This window comes from Carcharodon carcharias, chromosome 3 (genome assembly GCF_017639515.1).
Source record: "Carcharodon carcharias isolate sCarCar2 chromosome 3, sCarCar2.pri, whole genome shotgun sequence".
Lineage (NCBI taxonomy): Eukaryota > Metazoa > Chordata > Chondrichthyes > Lamniformes > Lamnidae > Carcharodon > Carcharodon carcharias.
In genome coordinates this window covers 92,586,778-92,596,195 of record NC_054469.1, presented here as the reverse complement: position 1 = coordinate 92,596,195, position 9,418 = coordinate 92,586,778, and positions in this window count along the sequence as shown.

Here is a 9,418-nt window from a genome sequence, read left to right as displayed (position 1 = left end):
TCTTTGGTTATGGCAGTAAGTGGTCTTTTCAATTGTTTGATGTTTGGAAAGACATGAACTGCTTAGGAATAATCGGGGTAAGAAAGGGATTCTTGATTATTTGTGCTGCTTTGTGTTAGAAGTATGGGGTTGAAGGTGGGTTCAAAAGGTGTATTTATTGCATTTGGTTTTTTTGATGGGTCCACTGGTAGAATAATGGAACCTAAGTGAACCTCACAATAATCAGGCATCCTGGCAGGTTGAGGTGCATTGCCCTCATTGTCTTCCTCCTCCTTGTCTTTTTCCTCTTTCTCCTCCTGAGAGGATCTGTGTGCTGCACCTTGTTCTTCTTTCAGATCCAAATCTCACTGCTGTGCAATGTTGTGCAGAAGGCAAAATACACAATCATTCTGGAGATGCCAGCTCAATATACTGAAGGGTGCCTCATGATCCTATAGATACCTGAAACACATCTTCAACATCCCAATGGCTTGGGTGATAACATGTCTGGTGATGATATGGCATTCATTGAAATATTCCTGAATCTCAATTGTTGTGTATCTGAGAGGTGTCATCGACTATATTTTAAGTAGGTATCTCTGTCTCTGAGTAGCCAGTCAGTAAGTCCGCCTCCAGGTGGGAAGAGATCATGAAGGGTGGACTCCCTCAGGATTGTAGCGTATTGAAAATTACATTGTGCATTTTGTCCACGTAAGCATACTGTATGCACATAGAGCAGCAGAGGGAGTCTATAGTGAAATAAAGGGAACCATGTTTTCACAACATGTGGAGTTCTGACTCTGAATGCATCTTACTGAATATCTTACTATTTCTTCGCAAGAACTTCACAGTGATAAAAGCATCATGGCAGGCTGCCCCAGAATTGTGCACAGTTGCATAAAGATCATGTTGTGGATGTATGCCAGCTTCACATCGATGGAGTAGAAGCCCTTGCAGTTAATGAATACTCCTGGGTGATTAATGGGTCAACTAATTGCTATTTGTGTGCAGGGTGCTATTGCACCCTACATTTGTCCGAAACAAATCAGAGACACAAACCCAAGCATCACTCATTTGGACTGATTTTAATTGTGTAAAAGTTGGCATAATTGGCAAACCTGGTAAACAAGCCACGAATTACCTGCCTTATGCTTTTACGAGCCACTGACTGGGAGATCCAACATGTGTCTCTGACACAGACTTGGAAGAAGACAGAAGCAAAATGATTGTGGGCGGTGATGACTTTACAACTACTGGTGAAGCACGTACCAGGTCAAGCTGGCTGCAAATATCTGCCGCCACCTGATGCAACACCTTGAGCCTCTTGACTCACTGCTATTCAGACGTGGCGAGGAAATTTATCCTCTGTCTCTAGACCCCATGTGCACGGTAGGGATTCCTATGAGCCACGCCCCTCTGTTAATCTGCTGCTTGCCTCTCTCCTGTGGAGCTGCAGGTCTGTGACCAGCTACTCATCTGGTCCTCATGTGTGGTTCAATCTTAGACAGCATAGGTGGCACCCATTCCGATCTAAGCGATCAAGCATCCAAAGTTTAGATCAGACTTCTGAAGTTTAGAGTAAATCTTCAAAGTGTAGAAAATATCTTCTCAATAAAAGCACTGTGAACAATCCCTTTCCCACTAACAGGTCAGAAAGCAGCTGTGAGCACTTATTACTTATTGCCACATTTCCCTGAAATTTTTTCAGCATCCTCAAGCCACTGTGTTTTGGCCTCACAGGTGAGTTCCCGGAAGCCTGTGAAATCTGTGAACCTGCCATTAAGCACAAAGATGCAGGTCAATATTGAACAATAAACATATGTTGATTGGCAACAAGCCTCCCCCTAGGGTGTTGCACACATGCAGCCCAAAGTGTTCCACGCAAATGTGTAAGTCAGTGGGTTGGGGCCGGCTTCCTGATGTGCTGATATTTTTGCTTTGAATCTCCCACCCACACCTAAATCCAAATGCTATTCCAAGATAAAATTGCCCCTGCCATCCCTTTCTCAGTTTGGGAGGATGGGGATAGATGATAAATAAATTGACCTGAAGACCGAGCTTTGGCATTGAAAATATGAGGTCTATTTTCTTCAACCCTACTTCATATCATACTCATTTGGTCAGATACTGTAATGTGCTCTGTTCCCCTCTGCAAATGCTGCCTGCCCTGAGTATTTCCAGCATTATCAGTTTTTTTTTTAAATTTTAGATTTCCTGTATCTGCAATATTTTGCTTATGTACTATATTGTTCTCCTGACACAAAAAACACACAACCCACTAAAATAACCCCATTTTACCAGTCTGTAGCATTCTCTGTAATCCAGACAAAATGTGTATTTCAAAACACATAACAACAAATACACAAACATTAACATCACATGAAGGGATGTTACACAGACAATATGGGGTTTATTTATGGTCACTTTACTTTGATTGGTCTTCCAATTAAAAGAGCGCCCTAATTTTGAACTCTCAAATAATGTTTAAAATCCAATACAGTAAAAGTTGATTAAATACCTAAATAAGTACCTGATCCACGCACTGAAGTTCATTGTACCATTCCCATTTACTTTCACATAAGGGGCACCAAGTGGCCCTAGTCCAAACATCACATTTCTTAGCAAGTTAGTTATACATTTATCAGAATTAATCTGACAAATTTAACAAGTTTATCAACAAGTTTAAATGTTGAGAAAATTGACTGTGATGAAATAATGAATTGGAGCCACCTTTGTTCACAGATATATCCAATATTTTATTTTCAGTGCTTCATTTTTTCTGGCTTTGGTCATTTCTGTTTAATTTAATACTCCAATTTGGCACGAGCGAATTTGGCACAGATCACGAATTATAGAAACACTTTATATAGAACAATGCTTTTGAAAGGGTATCTGGGCATTTCTGTAAGAAAACCACAGTATGAATATAAACTTGAAGCTTTATGTTTTTTTTAATTCTCGCAATGCCTTGCGCCTACCGGGAGCAAAGGCAGTAATGTTGGGAATGAGCTACAGATGCCATGGCAAACAACAATATCTGTGCTGAGGAATAAATGAAATAATGTGTGCCATGTTCAAAACTGTGAAAGCAATTTTGGAATTGCTGGTATCCATTCCACACCTGTTGCGGTTATATTTCATATGTTCTGTCATCCAGACGATTATTACTAGCCAAGAGACTTATTTTGGTTTGGAATGTCATGGCGCTCAACCACATCACATCAGTATGTTCACCTATCAACATTTCTCATCATATAATTGTTGGATCACTTGATTAAACAAAGATAAATATTTAGAATATGATTCTTCCAATAAAGAGCCTCTTTTCACATTTGTCCTCTAGCATTGGTGTGTTAATTTTCAGCTTAGCAAGCTGAAATAGTTTTAAAGATTTGAAATTAGATTTAGTAAAATATTGTTGCAAATCTTTTAATCATGAGATGTTACACTAGAGTCTTATTTAAGACAGTCTATCTACTGCCATCTTTAATAGTCAGAGATCAGCTTAGTAGAAATAAACTTGGAGATTCCAGCTTACTATATTAGTATGCATGTGCTTCCCATAATGGTATGACATTCCTTTGTGCACTATATTAACAGAGGTCGTAGTCCATTTAAAATAAACTGATTAATGCCTCCGTTAAAATAGGGTATAGAGTAATGTTACACAAATGCAATATGCATAGAAGACACTAATATTGCAAGTAGTAATTTCTATTCTTTAACTCATCATCACTGGATATAACTTCTTTTAATCATTGATGGGATGTGAACATTTCTGGCAATGCCAACACTTATTGCTCATCCCTAACTGCCCTTGAGAAGTTGGTGGAGAGCCATTATTCTTGAACTACTGCAATCCATCTGGTGTAGGTACACCAATAGTGATGTTTAGAGAGTTTCGGACTTTTGACCAGTGACAGTGAAGGAAATGCAGTTATAATTCCAAGTCAGGATGGTGTTTGGCTTGAAGGGGAACTTTCAAGTGGTGATGTTCCCATGTATATTTGCTCTTGTCCTTCTAGGTGGTAGAGGTTGAAGTGCTGTTGTAGGAGCCTGGTGAATTGCTGCAGTACATAGTACATTGCTGCCACTGTGCGCTACTGGAGGTGGTGGGGTGGTGGGGGTGGTAGGGGTTAGTATATGGTGTTGGATGAGGTGATGATCAAATGAGTTGTTTTGTCCTGGATGGTGTCAAGCTCCTTGAGTGTTATTGGAGCTGCACTCATCCAGTCAAGTGTGGAGTATTTCATCACACTCCTGACTTGTGCCTTGTAGACGGTAGACAGGCCTTGGGGAGTTAGGAGATGAGTTATTCATCGGAAAATCCCTAGCCTCTGACATGCTCTAGTAGCTGGTTCAGTTAAGTTTCTGGTCAATGGTAACCTCCAGGATGTTGATGGTGGGGGATTCAGCAAAGGTAATGCTGTTGTTTAGATTCTCTCTTGTTGTAGGTGGTGATTTCTTGATACTTGTGTGTGCAGATGTTACTTGCCACTTATCAGACCAATTCTGAATGTTCACCAGATCTTGCAGATAACAACTAAACTAAATAAGAAAGGAATTATTGATTATTGGGAGTAATACATTATGTGCCAGTTAGAGTTTGGGGAACATATTTTAACGTGTCCTTATGATGTGTTAGTCAATTAGTCAGTAGAGATAATGGCCTAATAATGGGACCTCATTTATATATTATTGGGAATGCTTGCTGTACTTCTCAAGATAGCTCTCCAAGACAGGGATTCCAATTTTGCACTGCTGTATCACTGACAAGGAGGCCCTGGCAGAGGAGGTAAAGCAAGTTGTGGGGAGGAGAAAGGCCAGTAAAAATGGGAGAACAATCAAATGGGAGGGGAGGAGAGACTGGGATAGGGGGAAAAGAAGCAGAGAGAAAAGGGTGGCTGGAATTGGGGGGGTTGGGGAGGTGGTGACAGCATTCAGAAGAAAGGACAGAGACCAGGAGAGAGGAAAGCAATGGGAAAGGTGAGGTGACTGGGTGAGATGGGGGGCAAGAACTGAAAGACCAGCGGGGGGGGCAGTGGTGAGGGTCACTGGGAGAAGGGTTCTACTGATTGGAAGGAAGGGAGAGGGCAGAGTAGGGCCCAGCAATGGTCTTTGGTGCTGTAGTGGAGCTGAAGGAGCATGTCAGCTCCACTTTAAAGTAAATATATTTTTTAAAAAGCTTACTTTACAGGCAGCAACCTTCAGTTTTCCATTTAAGAACCATTGGTCAGGTTGCGGTTAGACAACAATTTCCTGCATGCAGCCAAAAAGGCACCAGGTGCATTCAGGGCAGCTCACATAGGGGCCTATTTTAGGCACCGGCCTAGAAACCACCTTTTCAGCCCTTACCAAAATGGGGGAGTGGGACAGCACATTTTGAGCATTGAATGTACATACAGCCTTACCTGCCATACAGGGTGCCTAGACACCACTGAATTTCTAGGCTGCTTATGATCAAGAATTATTCATTTCTACCTTCAGTCCCTTGGATGTCATTTCCCAGCATATACCTACATGGTGTTATTACTACAAACTTGCTTGATGCCTGTTTGGGGAAAATATTGACTGATACTACAGTTAATCCTTACCATAGTTTAGAAGGAGTTCAAGGCAGTGAAGTCATGGAGACCTGGTCTGTCATTGTCAGTAATGTCCTCATGTTGAAGATTGCACAGGAAATTGTTTCACCATGAATATGGACTCACTGTACTCCTCTATACTACTTTCCAGGCTGTGTAGTGCATTTTTCACAGGCATAAAGAACTCATATACTGCTCAGATAGTAATCTTTGTTTATAAGCAAGATTTTTGAGATCCCAAGTACTGAAGATATAGGAACTGATTCAACCTTTAATGAGTAGAGCATTACACCTGGAGTAGTCACCATCATTTGCTCCTCCTCCCCAAGCACTGTGATTCACTCGATGCTAACTCATTAACTTTGCCATTGAGAATCACAAGGATATGTGAAACTCTGTTGGTGTTGGTAGTGATGCAAAGTGCTGACCTGCTTGAGGACACCAGTCATAAGGAGATATAGGACCTAAACATCCGAGAAGTGGCAGTCACTGTCAAATTGCTACTCTGCTCCTTCTTATTTACCCTAGTCAGGTGCTCCACATTTCTTGCCTGACCTTCCAACATGGGCCTGGCATGAAATGTGCAGCTTACTGGCTCCTGGATCTCTTTAGTGCGGTACAACAACACCGGGGGAAGTGAAACCATGCCTCTTTTCATGGCACTAGCTGCCATTTGCCAGGTAAGTTTAAAAGTTTCAGCCACGGAGAAGGTAAGTATGTTAAAGTAAGTGGGTATGGGGGCAGGAGTTGTGTGGGATAAGGTGGATCAGGGTGAGGGGCGTAGGATGGATTGGGGGGAAAGTAGGGTAGGTTGGGAGTGTCAGGTGTTCAGTCAGGGAGGGGGTAGGATAAGTCAGGGTGGCAGGTGGTCAGTCAAGGGGGTAGCTCAGTTGGGATGGTTGAATGGTCAGTCGTGGAGGGGGTTGATGCACCAGTTGGGTCATCAGTTGGGGGGAAGTATGTCAGGGGAGCTAGGTGGTCAGTCGGGGGTGGGGTTAGTCAGTCAGGCAGTTGAGAAGGTAGTTGAAGTGTAGTCAAATACTAGGTGTAGTCAAGTGGGTTAGGGGAGTAGTTTGGGGATTAGTCAGGACAGTAGTTAAGTGGTCGGGAGTGTAGCCCATAGGTTGTTGGGGTGTAGGGGGATAGTCAGGGTTTAGGAGGGTAGTCATGGGGTTGGGGATGTAGTCTGAAGGGTAGTCGGAGATGGTAGTTGGGGGAGTGTGGGGGGTAGTTGAGGGGACCCAGTAGGGGAATCGGGGCAGGTCAATACCCAGGAGTTTGAAGTGGCTTTAATTCTTCTAACTTTCCCTGGGTAACTATCCTGCTGAGAGGGTTGGAACGTGTTGAAAGGGTGGCTGAGTTGTACTGTTAGTAATAGAGTTGAACTGCAGGCATGTCTTAAGTGAAAGGGTTAAGTTTATCTACAATATACTCAGCAGCAACTACATGTGTGCTTTCAACTCCAACTCAATCTCTACATTGTTTGCTGAGATAGCCCGCGATACTCTCCTATTGGTTTCTATGGATTCCTAACACGTATTATTCTTAAAGGTACATTACACACTAAATAAAACCATAATTACTATGTTCCTCCCCCTTTAACTTGACTATACATATTGTATTTACAAGTACATATTTTTCAAGGTAATATAATGGCCCATAACTTCCATGCTCACCAGCGTCAGATTTGTGGGGGTACCCCAAAGATGCGCTGGGGAATCCCCCTGGTAAATTCACAAGCAAGGGTTTGTACAGTCATAGAGGTCTACAGCACAGAAAAAAGCCCTTCGGCCCATCGAGTCTGCGCCGGTCAAACAAGTATCTAACTATTCTAATCCCATTTCCCAGCACTAGGCCCATAGCCTTGTATGCCATGGCATCACAAGTACATATCCAAATACTTCTTAAATGTTATGAGGGTTCCTGCCTCTACCACCTTTCAGGCAGTGAGTTCCAGATTCCCACCACCCTCTGGGTGAAAAAAATTCTTCCTCACATCCCCCCTAAACCTCTTGTCCCTTACCTTAAATCTATGCCCCTGTTTATTGATCTCTCCACCATGGGGAGAAGTTCCTTCCTGTCTATCCTTTCTATGCCCTTCATAATATTATACACCTCAATCATGTCCCCCCTCAATCTCCTATGCTCCAGGGAAAATAACCCCAGTCTATTAAATCTCTTCTCATAACTAAAACTCTCTAACCCAGGCAACATCCTGGTAAATCTCCTCTGCACTCTCTCTAGTGCAATCACAGTAATTGCCCAGAAGCTCTGGATAATTGCGCTATGCTGGGGACCATCTGAAAATGTGATTTAAATTGCAAACTTTGGATGGTTCCGCTGGGGTTATACCAATAGTTACTCAGAAAAAGTTGGAAGAATTAAAATCTCTTCTAACTTCTGAGTAAATATTGTAAAGACCCAGAACAACCCCACGGGATTCCCCCAATCCCCGCAACCTCCGCACCCCCCCCCCCCCCAACCCCACCACCCCAACCCCCCAGCAAACACCCCCAACTCCTCCCCCTGAACTCCCCCAACCCCAAATCCTATGCACTTACCTTAGACACTTACCTTTCCCTGGCCTGTCAATTTCCCTGTCTCTTTAAACTTACCTGCTTTACAGCAGCAAGTACTGTTAAAAAGGGAGTGTGGCCTCCTTGAATACACTGGACTTAGACTTCACTGGGGCCTGCGAGGATTCTTTCAGTGCAGGCCCCAAGCAGCTCCAGCAAACAAAAGTGGCAATGCAATTTTCAAGAGCAGTTAAGTGTGCATTTATTTCTTTTAAGTTCTGCGGGCCAGTAATTTCCAATGCTAGTCGGATGTTACGGCCTATTATTTATTCTGGGTAAGCAATTTACAATTTACAATAAGCTGACTGGTTATTTCATATCTTCTGTTGAAGTTTGGTTTCATTTAATCAGATACAGACTCCTGTGACCAACCATGTAACAATTGTTCTCGCACTTGAGATAGGACTAGGTCCCGACTTGTCCGGTCTCTGATCTGAAACCACTTTCAGGTGGCTTCCTGGTTTGTGTGGAACATTGCAGCTCTGCAACTTCAGGTTCTCTGTCAGGAGCCTCCTTTTCCGGACTTACCTGAACATCAGGTGCTTTGGTGGGCACTTGCAGTTCTGTATCCTCAACTCTTACAGGAACATCAGTCATTGGGTTGAGTATCTTCAACAGGAAATGTAGACCCAGTCATGGTCACTGGTGGAACCAAATCTGGTGATTTGTCTCTCTCTTCCTTAAATGGTCCACATGTTTACGGATGTCCTGGCCTTCCACCTCCACGTGGTAAGATAGAGGCCCAGTCACTGTACTTATTTCACCTGGTAACCACTTTGGTCCTTCCCTGAAGTTTTTCACATATACCAGCTCTCCCACAATAAATTTTCTCTCACAACTATGTCAGTCGTGTCTAATTTTCTACCTTCCTTTACTCCTTTCCATCTTCCCCTCTAAATTCGGCATTATTAAGCTCAATTTCATCCTGAGATGGAGTTTTATCAATAACTGTCAAATCAGTGTCAAAGAACGGAATAGCCCTAAACATTACGTTGCTGTAGTGTTTCCATCCCAACCTCCTCCTCAAACCTAAAAATAAAGAGAGAGAGGAAGAGGCAGTGCCTTCAGGAGTGCACTAGACCTGCGAGGGACACTCTTCTGAAAGTGGATTTTAAAGGAAAAACAGCTGATTGGTGAGTAAATCCTGGGAGCAGACTCGGAGGGAGGAGCACCGGAGTGGTGAGTATAAATCTAGCTTACCTCGGGGATTCACGGCCTTGTCTCCTGGGAACAGACTCAGAAGGAGGTGCACCGGAGCGGTGAGTATAAATCTAGCTT